Genomic DNA, 14,605 nt, shown 5'->3' with positions numbered 1-14,605 from the left:
ACTTACACTTTATACCTTTCTAACATTTATTGATAGATATAATCATCACAAAACTAAGAGTTTAGTTCTATTATTATCCCTATTTTATGAACAAAAACACAGTAGGACATAAAGAACTTGCCAAAGCTCACAGAGCTATTCTATCAGAGAGCCAGTATTCATGCCCAGATTCTCACAACCACACTCTTTTTCCCCATACATTTTATTTTTGAATAAATGAATGACTGGATTTTGAAAAAATGTTTTTATAGCACTATTTAAAATTGGTTTACTATTTAAATTCTCCTTTTATCCACATTTGTGCCAAGACTTTTTGTTTTATATTTTTTTCCTGTGTGAAGAATTGAAGATTTAATCCAAGGAGATTATTGACCATTTTTCTTGGGCTTGAGTTCCATAACTAGTGGAAAATGTCCTCCTTTTTTTTTTAAAGCTTATTTATTTATTTGAGATAGACAGAGAGAGTGTGGCTACGGGAAGGACAGAGAAAGAGGGAGAATCTCAAGCAGGTTCCATGCTGTCAGCACAGAGCCCAGGCAGGGCTAGAACTCAGGGACTGTGAGATCATGACCTGGGCTGAAATCAAGGGTTGGACGTTTAACCCATGAAGCCCAATTTCCTCATTTTTAAATATATATACACACATATATAATTTTAGGCTCACAAAAAGCTGCAAAACCAGTGCAGAAAAATCGGATGTCTGTATCACCAAGTTTCTCCCAATGGCAACATCTTACATAGACATAGTACATCATCAAAACCAGGTAACTGGTATTGGTATAATACCATTAACCTGCTTCCTGTTCTTATTTGGGCTTACCAATTTTTCATGCAGTCATTTTTAAAATAACTTTGTGTATAATTCTAAGACATTTTATCGTATGTATAGATTTTAATAAGTTACCACGATCAGGAGATAACACTTTTCTATTATCACAAAGACATTTCCATATACTATACTTTTATACTCACACCCTTCTTTTCCTTCCATAATCTTTGGTGACCACAGATATGTTCTTAAGATGTATAATTTTATATTTTGAGGATGAATGAAATCATACAGTGTGTAACATTTTGAGATTAGCTTTTTTCCTCTTGGCATAAATGTTTTTGAGATTTTTCCAACTTATTGAATGCATCAATAATTTATTCCTTTTTTATTTTTAAAAAATTGTTTATTTATTTATTTATTTGTGTTCCAGGTTTATTTATTTTTGAGAGAGAGAGAGAGAGAGACAGAGCATGAGTGGGGGAGGGGCAGAGAGAGAAGGAGACAGATCCAAAGCAGGCTCCAGGCTCTGAGGTGTCCACACATAGCTAGAAGCGGGGCTGGAACTCACAAACTGCAAGATCATGACCTGAGCCAAAGTCGAATGCCTCAAGTATTTGTGGCCCCCCCTTTTTTTAACTGCTATTTGTTTAACCATTCATTCATTGAAGGACACTTGGGTTGTTTCCTTTCTTGGGCTACCTCAAATAAAGCTGCTATGAACATTCATATACAGGTTTATGTGTGAAGACAAATGTTTATTCCTTATGATAAATGCCCAAGAGTACAAATGCTGGGTCACATGGTTAAGTGTATGTTGCACTTTCTGAGAAATTGCCAGAATGATTTCCAGAATGGCCGTACCATTTTACATTCCCACCAGCAGTGTACTAGAGATAAAATTTCTCTGGGGGCGCCTGGGTGGCTCAGGTAAGCACCTGACTTCCTGCAGGTCATGATCTCACAATTCGTTAAGTTTGAGCCCTGCATCGCACTCTGTGTTGACAGGTCAGAGCCTGGATCCTGCTTTGGATTCTGTGTCTCCTTCTTCTTCTACCCCTCCCCCACTCACACTCTGTCCTTCTCTCTCTCTCCAAAATAAATAAATATTAAAATTAAAAAAAAATTCTCTACATGTTTGTCAGCACTTGATATTGGAGGTATTTCCTATTTAGTCATTCTAATGCAAATGTAGTATCATCTCACTGTGGTTGTAATCTTCATTTTCCTAATGACTGGAGATGTTGAACATATTTTTCATGTGTTTATTTGCCATGTGTATATTTTCTTTGGTGAAGTTTGTCTTATTCCCATTTTTCTAATTGAATTCTTTTTTTTTTCCTTTACTGTTGAGATTAGAGAGTTTAGTTGCTTAACTTTCATCATCTTGACTAAATCTTTTTTAGAATGAAAAATTTTAATTTTTATGGAATCCAACTTATCCATTTTTTTCATTCTTTTTTAGTTCATGATTCTGGTGTCATATATTAGAATGATTTGCCTAACTCCAGGTCATGAAGATTTTCTCCTACATTGTCTTGAAAAAGTTTTCTAGTTTCACATTAGATCTATGATCCATTTGGAGTTAACGTTTGTCTAAGGTTGAGGATTAGGTTGAGGATCATTTTTGCAGCTACTGATGTCCAGGTGTTTTAGCACTATTTATTGAAACAATTCTTCCTCCTCCACTGAATTGCCTTTGCACCTTTGTCAAAAATCAGGTGAGTATATTTGTGTGAGTCTATTTCTAGCACCCGATATTTTTAATTGAGCACATCGCAGTGAGAGGAAACGTGGGTATTGGACCCATCCTGACTATAGAGATGCCATAGTCACATGGGTTTAGAGATGCCTTCTGTTATTCACTTAATACTGACAAAAGGTAGATCTGCTGTGACTTCTCTCCACCAAGCACAACCCTGTACATCAACCTTACTTCTTGTCAGCCAGCCAGAAGAGGGAGGGCAGAACACGAAGTGGAGGATGCCTTAAAGTCCATTTGGATTGAAAGAGTCAGCCAGTTCTCTTTAAAGAATAATTTGGTAAACACAGGGAGAAAATATATTATACAAATGAGCATTTCAGTTCTCTTGAAGGTAGCTTTAAAATATTAGTACTTTAAAAACAAATGAGATTTATAAAAATGTGTGCTCAATAAAACATTACTTAGAAATATTTAAAATTCAATTACTCTTCCCTAATTTTTTTCCATATTTTACATGTCCATTTTGAATTTTTTTAATGTTTATTTATTTTTGAGAGAGAGAGACAGCGTGAGCAGGGGAGGGGCAGAGAGAGAGGGAGACACAGAATCCGAAGCAGGCTTCAGGCTCAGAGCTGTCAGCGCAGAGCCCAATGCAGGGCTCGAACCCACGGACGGTGAGATCATGACCTGAGCCGAAGGCGGATGCTCAACTGATTGAGCCGCCCAGCCGCCCCTATACATGACCATTTTGTTATATTTAGGTGTAGTGCCCAGATTTTTCTAATATTTAGATTAATATCCAACCATATAAAATTATCTTCCTAAAGGAAAAGAATGATAAGCATCAGAACATGAAAGAGACAAACTGGGAATTTGAATAACTTACCCGATCATTTGTGGTTTTATTTATTTATTTATTTATTTATTTATTTATTTATATAAAGTTTATTTATTTATTTTGAGAGTGACAGCAAGCAGGAGAGAGACAGAGAAAGAGAGAGAGAGAGGAGCCAAAGCAGGCTCTGTGCCGACAGCAGAGAGCCCAATGCGGGCTCTAACTCATGAACTGCAAGACTGTGACCTGAGCCAAGTCAGATGCTTAATCAATTGAGCCACCCAGGCAACCCTCATTTGTGGATTTTAAATCCTGGATTGATGGATGTTTGAGCAGTCTTCACTTAATTTAATGTTTGCTGATTGCTTACCATGTTAATCATATCATGACATTTGTAAATGCATTGTGTGAAAACTTTATGTGTATATAAAAACTGATACTTTTTCATTCTAGGTATTATAAATTTATTTTCTTGAGGAACTTGACCTTCTTCCAAGTAAGTTTTATTTGTTATAACTCCATTTACAAAGAACTTCCTCTTCTGATGGTATTTATAGAGCATCAGAAATGCTTTTTTTACATTTTTTATTGTGGTAAAAAAAGCACATAACATAAAATTTACCATCTTAACCAATATTAAGTGTGGACTTCAGTAGTGTTAAGTATATTTACACTGTTATGAAATAGATCTGCGGAACTTTTTTATCTTGCAAATCTGAAACTGTGTACCCATTAAACAACAATTCCCTAACTCTCTTCCCCACTCAGTTACTGGTAACCACCACTCTACTTTCTGTCTCTATGAATTTGACTACTTTAGATATCTTATTTAAGTGGAATCATGCAGTATTTGTCCTGTGGCTTCTTTCACTTAATATTATGTCCTCGTGGTTCATTGACGTAACATGTGACAGTATTTTGTAAAGCTCAATAATATTCCATTATAGATGTGTAAATAAATACATACACACATATACATAAATACTATGTTTTGTTTATTTATTCATCCATCAATGAACATTTGGATTGCTTCTACCTCTTGATTGTTGTGAATAGTGTTGCTCTGCCTGCGGGTGTGCAAATATCTCTTCAAGATCCTACTTTTGAATCTTTTGTATATATACTTAAAAGTGAGATTGCTGAGGGGCACCTGGGTCGCTCAGTTGGTTAAGCGTCCAACTTCAGCTCAAGTCATGACTTCACAGTTCGTGAGTTCGAGCCCGGCATCAGTCTCTGTGCTGACAGCTCAGAGCCTGGAGCCTGCTTCGAATTCTGTGTCTCCCTCTCTCTCGGCTCCTCCCTTTCTCTCTCTCTGTCTCTCTCTGTCTCTCTCTCTCTCTCTCTCTCTGTCTCTCTACAAAAGTAAATAAACATTTAAATTTTTTTTTAAAAAAAGATTACTGAGATCTATGGTAGTTCTAATTTTAATATCTTTGAGAAACCTCCATAATGTTTTCCATATCAGTTGCACCTTATTTGCAATCCCAACAACAATGCACAGGAGTTCAAGTTTTTCCACATCCTCACCAAACTTGCTACTTTCTGGGTTTTTTTTTGTTTTTTTGTTTTTTGTTTTTTGAAAGCCATCATAATGGTTGTTAAGTAATGTCTCATGGTGACTTTGGCATTTCTCTGATGATTAGTGATGTTGCACATCTTTTTGTATGTTTGTTGGCCATTTGTATAGGATTTTGGAGAAATATCTATTCAAGTCCTTTTCCCATTTTGCAGTCAAATTTTTATTTTTTTTTGTTTTTTATTTATAGAGTATATGTGTATATATATGTACATATATATACACATGCTTTTTCCCACTTTTTAATCAAATTTTTATTTTTTTGGTTTTTGACTTAGAGTATATGTATGTATATGTATATCTTTATACATTCTAAATAGTATAGCGTATATGTATTATATATATGTTTTCCCACTTTTTAATCAAATTTTTAATTTTTTGTTTTTGATTTATACAGTATATGTGTGTATATGTATATCTTTATACATTCTAGATAGTAACCTCTTTTTAGATACATGATTTAGAAATATTTTCTCTCATAGGTTGCCTTTTTATTCTGGTCATTATGTCCTTTGGTGTACATTTTTTTGTTTGCCTGTTTTTGCTTTTGTTCACTGTACTTTTGTTGTCATATCTAAGAAATTATTGCTAATCACAATGTCATGAAGTTTCCTCTATGTTTTCTTCTAGGGGCTTCATAGTTTTAGGTCTCTAATGAATTTTGAGTAATTTTTGTAAAAGGTATATAGTAAGGGTCCTACTTCATTCTTGTGCATGTGAATATCCAGGTTCCCAAAGTTGTTTGTTGAAGAGATGGCCCTTTCTGCATTGAATAGTCTTGCTATTGTTAGCAAAGATCATTTGACTATTTATGTGAGGGTTTATGTCTGGTTTATTTCTCTTTTCTTTTCTATTGGTCTACATGTCTGTCTTTATGCCAGTACCAAAATTATTTTCATTACAGTAGCTTTGCAATATGTTTTCAAGTTAGGAATTGGGAGTCTTCCAAATTTGTTCTTGTTTTTCACAATTGTCTTTGGCCATTTGAGGTTTCTTGAAATTCCATATGAATTTTAGGGTGATTTTCTTTCTAATTTTTCAAAAAGTGCCATTGGGCTATTAAGCAAGGTTGCATAGAATTTATACATCTTTTCAGTAGTATGGATATCTTAATAATATGTCTTCCAAATGATAAACAAGGGATGTCTTTCTATTTATTTGTGTCTTATAAAATTTCTTTCAGAAATGTTTTGTAGTATGTATATATGTATGTATGTATGTATGTATATTTTATTTTAAACATAAAATGCATGCACGAGCAGAGGAGGGGGCAGAGGAAGAGAAAGAAAAAATTTCAAGCAGGGCCCATGCTTAGCATGGAGCCCAACTCAGGTTTCTATCCCATGACCCTGGGATCAATCAAGAGTCGAATACTCAACTGACTGAGCTGTCCAGGTGTCTCTGCAGTTTTTAATATAAAAGGCTTTCATCCTCTTGGTTAGGCTTATTCCTAAACATTTTATTCTTTTAATGCTATTGTAAATGGAATTTTTTTTCTTAGTCTTCTTTTTGGCTTGTTCATTGTTAGTGTATAGAAACAGAACTGAGTTTGGGGTGTTGATGTTTTATCCTGCAGCTTGGCTGAATTCTTTTATTAGTTCTAACAGTTTTTTATGGGCTCTTTAGGGTTTTCTACATGTAAAATCAGGTTATCTGCAAACAGAGATTCCTTTACTTCTCCCTTTACAATTTTTTTCTTTTTCTTTTTTCTTTTCTTGCTTAATTGCTCTGGCTTGGATGTCCAATACTATGTTTAATATAAATGGTGAGAACAGGCATTCTTTACTTGTTCTAAAGCTTTCAGCTTTGACCATTGCTTATGATGTTATCTATTGGCTTCTTATAAATGGCATTTATTATGTTGGGATAGTTTCCTTCTATTCCTAATTCATTGAGTGATTTTATTATGAAAGACATTTGAATCTTGTCAATGTTTTTTTCTGCTTTAGTTTAGATTACATATGGGTTTTGTCCTTTATTCTGTGAATGTAGTGTATTATATTGATTTTCCTATGTTGAACTATTCATGCATTCTAGGAATAAATTTTTTGTTGTTTTATTCATTTATTTTGAAAAAAAGAGAGAGGAGAGGGGCAGAGAGACAGAGAGAGAGAATCCCAAGTAGGCTACACACTGTCAGCACAGAGCCCAATGTGGGTCTTGAACTCATGAACCATGAAACTATAACCTGAGCCAAAATGAAGAGTCAGACATTTACCCGACTGAGCCACACAGGCACCCCTTAAGAAAAAACTTATTTGGTCATCATGCACAATCCTTTTAATGTGCTTTTGTATTTGATTTGCTAGTGTTTTATTGAAAACTTTTACTTCAATATGTATCAGGGATAGTGGTCTATATAGATTTCTTTTTTTGCACTGTCTTTATCTGGCTTTGGTGTCAAGGTAATGCTGGCCTCTTAGAATAATCTTAGAAGTAATCTGACCTATTCATTTTTTTTGGAAGAGTTTCAGGTGGATTGGTATTGTTTTTTCTTTAACTGTTTGGTAAAGCTCTCCAGTGAAGCCAACTGGTCCTGGGTTTATACTTCTCGTGAAGTTTTTAATTACTAGTTCAATCTCTTTACTCATTATTGGTCTGTTCAGATTTTCTACTTTAAGATTCGGTCCTGTTAAGCTGTACATTTCTAGGAATTTATCCATCTAACCTAAGTTCTTCTGTATGCTGTCATACAATGTTTAAGGTATTCTCTTATAATCCTTTTTATTTCTGCAACATCAGTTGTAATGCCTCCTCTTTCCTTTCCGATTTTATTTAAATATTTTCTTTTTTTTTCTTAATATAACTAAGGTTTTGTCAATTTTGTTAAACTTTTCAAAAAGCAACTTTTACTTTCATTGATATTTTCTTTTTTTTTTTTCTATTTCTTGTTTATCTCTGGTCTAATCTTATTTCCTTCTTTCTGTTAGCACTAAGTGTAGTTTATTTTTCTAGTTTCTTGACGTTTAAAGTTAGGCCATTGATTTGAGATATTTCTACTTTAATACATGCATTTACAACGATAAACTTCTCTCTTAGCGCTGCTTTCGCTGAATACCATAAGTTTTGATATATTGTGTTTTCATTTTCATTTGCCTCAAGGTATTTTCTAACTTCCTTTGTGGCTTCTTTTTTACCCATTGGTTGCTTAGAGGATGTTGTTTACTTTTCACATATTTGTGTATTTTCCAGTTTTCTTTGTGCTCTTGATTTCTAGTTTTATTTCATTGTGATTTTGTATAATTTCAGTCTTCTTGAAATCATTAAAATTTGATTTGTGGTCTAACATCTGGTCTAGTCTAGAAAACATTTTATGAGCACTTGAGAAGAATAAATATCCTGTTATTATTAGAGCACTGTTCTGTATATGTCTGTTATATCCAATTGGTCTACAGTGTCGTTCAATTCCTCTATTTTTTATTGATCTGTCTGCTTGCTCTGTCCATTATTAAAAGTGGGGCCTTGCAGTATCCTACTATGATTGTGTTGCTGTCTATTTCTTCCTTCAATTCTGTCAAGATGTGCTTCATATATTTTGGAGTTCTGAGGTTTAGTGCATATGTATAATTGTCATATCTTCTTTTTTTTTTTTTTTAATTTTTTTTTCAACGTTTTTTATTTATTTTTGGGACAGAGAGAGACAGAGCATGAACGGGGGAGGGACAGAGAGAGAGGGAGACACAGAATCGGAAACAGGCTCCAGGCTCTGAGCCATCAGCCCAGAGCCTGACGCGGGGCTCGAACTCACGGACCGCGAGATCGTGACCTGGCTGAAGTCGGACGCTTAACCGACTGCGCCACCCAGGCGCCCCTGTCATATCTTCTTAGTAAACTGACATTTTAATCATTATATAATGTCCTTCTTTGTCTCTTGTAATAGTTTTTAACTTAGAGTCCAGTTTGTGTGATATTGGTGTAGCTACTCCTGCTCCATTTTGGTTACGACTTGCATAGAATATCTTTTTCTATTTTTTTTTTTTTTTTACTTTCAGCCTACAAGTGTCCTTAGATTTAAAATGAATCTCAGGGTGCCTGGGTGGCTCAGCTGGTTGAACACCTAACTCCTAATTTTGGCTCAGGTCCTGATCTCAGGGTCATGAGATTCAGCCTCATATTGGGCTCCGGGCTTAAGAGTCTCTGTCTCCCTCTCCTTTTGCTCCTCAACTCGCTTTCTTTCTCTCTCAAAAATAAATTAATTAATTAACAATAATTTCAAATTAAAATGAGTCTCTTGTAGTCAACATATAGTCGGGTCCTGTTTTTATATCCGTTCAGCCAGTCTATGTGTTTTGACTGGGGACTTTAAGTCATTTACATTGAAAATAATTAATAACGGGGAAAGATTGACTATTGCTTTTTTTTTGTCTTCTGTATGACTTGGAGTTTTTTCTCTCTCCTTTCCTCTCTTACTGTCTTCCTTTGTGTTTCACTGACTTATTTTTTTGTAGTGATATACTTTGATTCCTTTCTCATTGCCCTTTGTATACATTCTACAACTATTCTTTTGTGGTTACTATTGAAATTCCATAAAACATCTTAGAGTTATAACATTCCATTTTAATTTGATAGCAAATTAATTTCAATTTCATACCAAAACACTACTTCTTTACAATCCTACCCCTTCCCCTTCATGTTATTGATGTCATAAATTATATCATTATATGTTATATATCTATTAGCACAGATTTATAGTTATTTTTTATGTTTTCATTATTTAAATTCCATGAGACAATATTACAATAGTGTAGGTTACTATATTTGTACAAGTATTGACTCCTACTGGAGAACCTTACACGTTCATATGGCTTTGTGTTGCTGTCTATGATTTTTTCATACCAACTTGAGAGGTTCCCGTTAGCATTTCTTGTAGAGCAGGTTTAATGATAAGTAACTCCTGCAGCTTTTATTTATCTGGAAAAGTCTTAATTTCTCCTTCATTTTTGAAGGAGAGTTTGCCAAATACAGTATTCTTTATTGACAGATATTTTTCCTTTCAACACTTTGAATATTTTATCCCACTCCTTTCTGGCCTGCAAAGTTTCTTCTGACAAGTCAGTCCACTGATAGTGTTGTGGAAGCTTCCATGTTTTTGCTGGGAATTGATTTTCTTTTGGTGCCTCTTCGTCTTTGACTTCAGGCAGTTTGGCTATAATCTCTCTATGTTGTCTCTTTGAATTTAGGCTAGTTGGTGTTCTTTGAGCTTCCTGAAAGTATATATCCATTCCTTTCCTCATATTTGGGAAGTTTTCAGCCAGTATTTCCTCAAATAGGCTTTCTTCCCCCTTTGCCTCCTCTCCTGTTTCTGGGATTCACGTAATATGCATATTGGTAGCATTCCATAATTCCCTTAGATTCTCTTTGCTTTTCTTGATTGTTTTTGTCTTTTTTCCTCCTCTGGCTTGGTGATTTCAAATCATCTGTCTTCAAGGTCACTGATTCTTCTTTCTGCCTGATTAAGTCTGTTGTTGAATCCCTCTAATGAATTTTTCAGTTTAGTTATTGTATTTTCAGCTCCAGAATTTCTATTTGTTTTTCTTTTATATTTTCTCCTTGTTGCCAGTAGTATCATTTTGCTATGTATCCTTTTCCTGAGTTGATTTAGTTGTCTATATGTGTTTTCCTTTAGCTCATTGAGTATCTTTATGTTTTTTAAAGTCTTTTTCAGGCAATTAATAAATCTACATTTCTTTAGTGTTGGTTTTTGGAATTTTAGTTTGTTATTTTCTTTTAGGCCATGTGATTTTTTTAATGCTGGGATTTGGACATTTGAAGAAGCTACCACCTCCCTAAGGCTATGTGTACTAGCTTCTTTCAGAGGAAGACCTTCACCAATTGGTCTGGCTGGAAGTTCTAGGACCTTGCAAACTTTCTGCTCTCTTGCTTCCCTTGGTGTCTACTTGTGGAACTGTAACACTGACACATGGGTGGCCTCCCTTTTCAGCAGCTTCCAAACTGGCCACAATCTCATCAGCATGCAGAGGTGACAGAAACCAGTCCCTCAGGAAACCCCCCAGATATGTCAGAACACTAGATTCAGGTCCACTCTTTTGTTTTCCTCCTGAGGAAGGAGCCCTAATGTGGGAGGTTTCCTGTTGGCTGCTCCCAAGATGTTGCATAGAGGGTAAAGTATGACTGGGTGAGCCAAGTGTCATAATTTTTTCTTATCCATTTCATTGTAAGCTCTTCTTGGTTTTATAACGGCCTATGTGCTGAAGCTACTCAACTAGTCTCTAAAGTCTTCACAGAAGTATTCTGGTCTGTTTATGTTATAAACCCTGTGTCTCTGTGGGAGAAAGAGGGCCTGAGCCTCTTAGCCCAACATTTTGCTGACCTGATTCAAAAATACTTCATTACATTTTGATTTTGTGTACAGAAGACTGTATACTTTGCTACATTCAGAGTGGCATTTTTAATAGGTTTAGGTTATTTGATTTTTACTCATTGACAAGACCAGGAAAAATATCATGAAATAACATGAAACCTATTTCTGGGTTCCTTTCCATATTTTAAGAAACTATATTGCAGAATTACTGGGGCTATGGGTTAAAGAACTTTTAGCTTATTAGGATTATATACTTATATTTACATTTCATTTTGAAACTGTTCTTAATTGAACATAAAGGGATTTTCAGATTTGATATATTATAAAATTTGTTGCATTAACAGTTTCAAAATTTCTTTATTGCTTTTGGCATGTGAGAAATTGCCGTGATGCAATGGTAGCCCTCACATGTGTTATCAGGAAAGCTATCACAGTGAAAAGCAAGGAATAAAAGAGAGGGGTAAGTTACAACACTTAGGGTAGGGCAAAAATGGGTAAGGAATACATGACTTAAATTTTCAATCTCTCTCTCTCTCTCTGTCTCACACACACACACACACACACACACACACACACTCACGCACATGCAAGTCTTTTTCCTCAGTGGTGTGGTCATGAGTACCAGAGGTGAAGTTTGAGTGAAAGATCTCAGTAAGATGAAAAGTGCATGGGGCCAATGATACACACTTGCTCCATTAGAGAGATACATGGATAAGTAACTTGACAGGTAACTGACTGAGTAGGTATGGTTTTAATAGGCAGAGAATTGAAGGAGCAACAATGAGTATTTTTAATGGAAGGCCTAATTAAGATTTCATGAATATTGGGTGTCTAGGGAATTGCATATGCTCTATTGTATATAATGCATATATATATATATACATATATATATGTATGTATAATTTATATATTATATCATGAGTACATGAATATTTGGTGCTTCATGCACTTTTAGTGTATCATGGATATTTTATTTGATCTTTCCATCCATATCTATTTCAGACACATGCCTTTCTTTATCAATGCACATGTTTCACAAGTTACTAACTTATTTACCTCTTATCATCTTTTATTTTTACTTATCTCATTTGTTTTTGTGACTTCTATAAATAGAATTTTATATTGTCAATAAATACCATAAATGTGCATTACAGATTTTTTTTTGGTGGCAAGAGTGGTGGTAGAGGTGATGTAATCATGTTTACTCTAATTCCCAAAGAACTAGCTACAGAAATAATTAATAAGGAAAAGGGTGATTTCCATAAGTTCTTATACATCATCAGTTAAGAAATGGGACCCAGAGAGGAAAGTACCATGACCCCTCTTTTTAAACATTTCTTTTCAGACCCCTCTTTGTCCTATATTGGCAAATTATACTCTTCTTCTTACCCAACCCACATACCTTGCCTCATCTTTCGGGAGCATATTCTGGATCTGAACTCTGGCCAGACTTGTAGCCCTAGTCACCAGGAACTTAGGATGTAAAATGAAGGGTGAGGAGAGCTAGTGGTTGTTAAATGGCTATAACTTGTCAGTCACAATCTGGTAATATTGCCTTGTTAAATCTTCACAACTAGTTAGGAATGGACATTTTTTATTCCATTTGTAGGTTTAAAAACTTTATAAATTTACTTGCTTGAGGTCACATAATCACAAAGAAATTTAGCAAATTTTATTTGTCATTTTTAACTTTAAATTTTTTTTTTAACATTCAGCCAATTTTATTTTTTTAAATTTTTTTTTTAACATTTATTTATTTTTGGGACAGAGAGAGACAGAGCATGAACGGGGGAGGGGCAGAGAGAGAGGGAGACACAGAATCGGAAACAGGCTCCAGGCTCCGAGCCATCAGCCCAGAGCCCGACGCGGGGCTCGAACTCACGGACCGCGAGATCGTGACCTGGCTGAAGTCGGACGCTTAACCGACTGCGCCACCCAGGCGCCCCCAGCCAATTTTAAAGCTAGAAGTCACTGATACCAAATGCTATGCTCTTTCTGTTTTCTTTTTCCAGATTTCTTGTCTGTTTCGCCAAGGGTCTATGTTGAAGCCCCTGGCTTTAAAACTGTTTTTAACAGAAAGTAACCGTTACTCAGACCTCCTTTACATTAAATTAAATCAAAGTGGACCACTGTGTGTGCCATTTCTTCAGTTTCCCCCTTCCACTCTGCTAAAATAGATGGTAATTAAATATGTACCCTCCTGATAAATTATTTAATGTTCTTTTTTTCCCTCCAAGGAAACATTAAAACTGATTCCAATTGAGGTTTTTCTAAAGATGATACAAATACAGGAATTTAATACAAAAAAATCATATATATATATATATATATACACACACACACATATGTGTATATATATACATATATATACACACACATATATACATGTATATATATGAATGTGTGTGTGTGTATATATATATATATATTCCTCTTTAAGGAGACCATTATCACCTTTCTGTCAACATACCATGCAGTCTGCAATTTACTGTATCTTACAAAAACTAACCTGGACACAACCTCTTATCCTTTATAAGAACACACCTGAACAAAAATAACAAAGCAAAATATCAACCCCTAAGCCCACCCAAAACCAAAAGCAATGAGTGTGAGCCTAGAAGTTCCAAATTCACTTGTTCTCATTGAGATCTACACAACAAGAATCAGAAGATCCACCCCATCTGTCTCACATGGCTGCTGTGAGATTCCGAAGAGATCATGTGAGTGAAGGTAATTTATAAAGTGTAGATTACCACAGAGAAATAGAGTACGTTTCTTATAAGCACACTCACTGCAACTCTTTCACTTCCAGGTAGATCCCACAGGTGACTAGTTACCATCACAATGTTTTGTGCCCTGGGTCTTGGAATGTAGAAACATTGTTTCCACTCTAATTGCATTTGATCAATGCCATCGGACCTCCATTCCAGCCAAACATGAGTCTCCTCTTAAAAAAATATGTCTATCATACTGTTAAATACCAGTCATTCTACAGATGTTCATTTTTTTTTTCCTTCAGAAAAAAATAACTCCTCTTAAAGTCACAAATTAAAAAAAAATATTGAAAAAAAAAATTGAAATGTTGATTTGGGTAACGATCTTTGTGAACACTTCATTCTCACCTATTAAGTAACGAATGCATATAATGTGTATCTTCTTTGTGCCAATTTCTGAACATGAAGAAGAAAGAGACATACACCTCTGTAGAGCTCTTTGTCTAGTTAAGGCATGTGCTATTATTACCCATTGGAGCTGAACCATACCAACCCAGGAAGGGTCAGGGAACGAAAGCCCTTTGTAAACTGAAATTCTTAACCCAGCCATTATGGGTTCACTGACAGAAAGTTCCAAATTCCCAAATCCTTAAAAATCAAATAAAAAGTTTTTAAATGTCACAT

This window comes from Lynx rufus, unplaced genomic scaffold (genome assembly GCF_022079265.1).
Source record: "Lynx rufus isolate CCGP_SWC_20201006 ecotype Redwood Valley unplaced genomic scaffold, mLynRuf1.p SCAF_6, whole genome shotgun sequence".
NCBI lineage: Eukaryota > Metazoa > Chordata > Mammalia > Carnivora > Felidae > Lynx > Lynx rufus.
Note: the sequence above shows the minus strand (reverse complement) of the source record.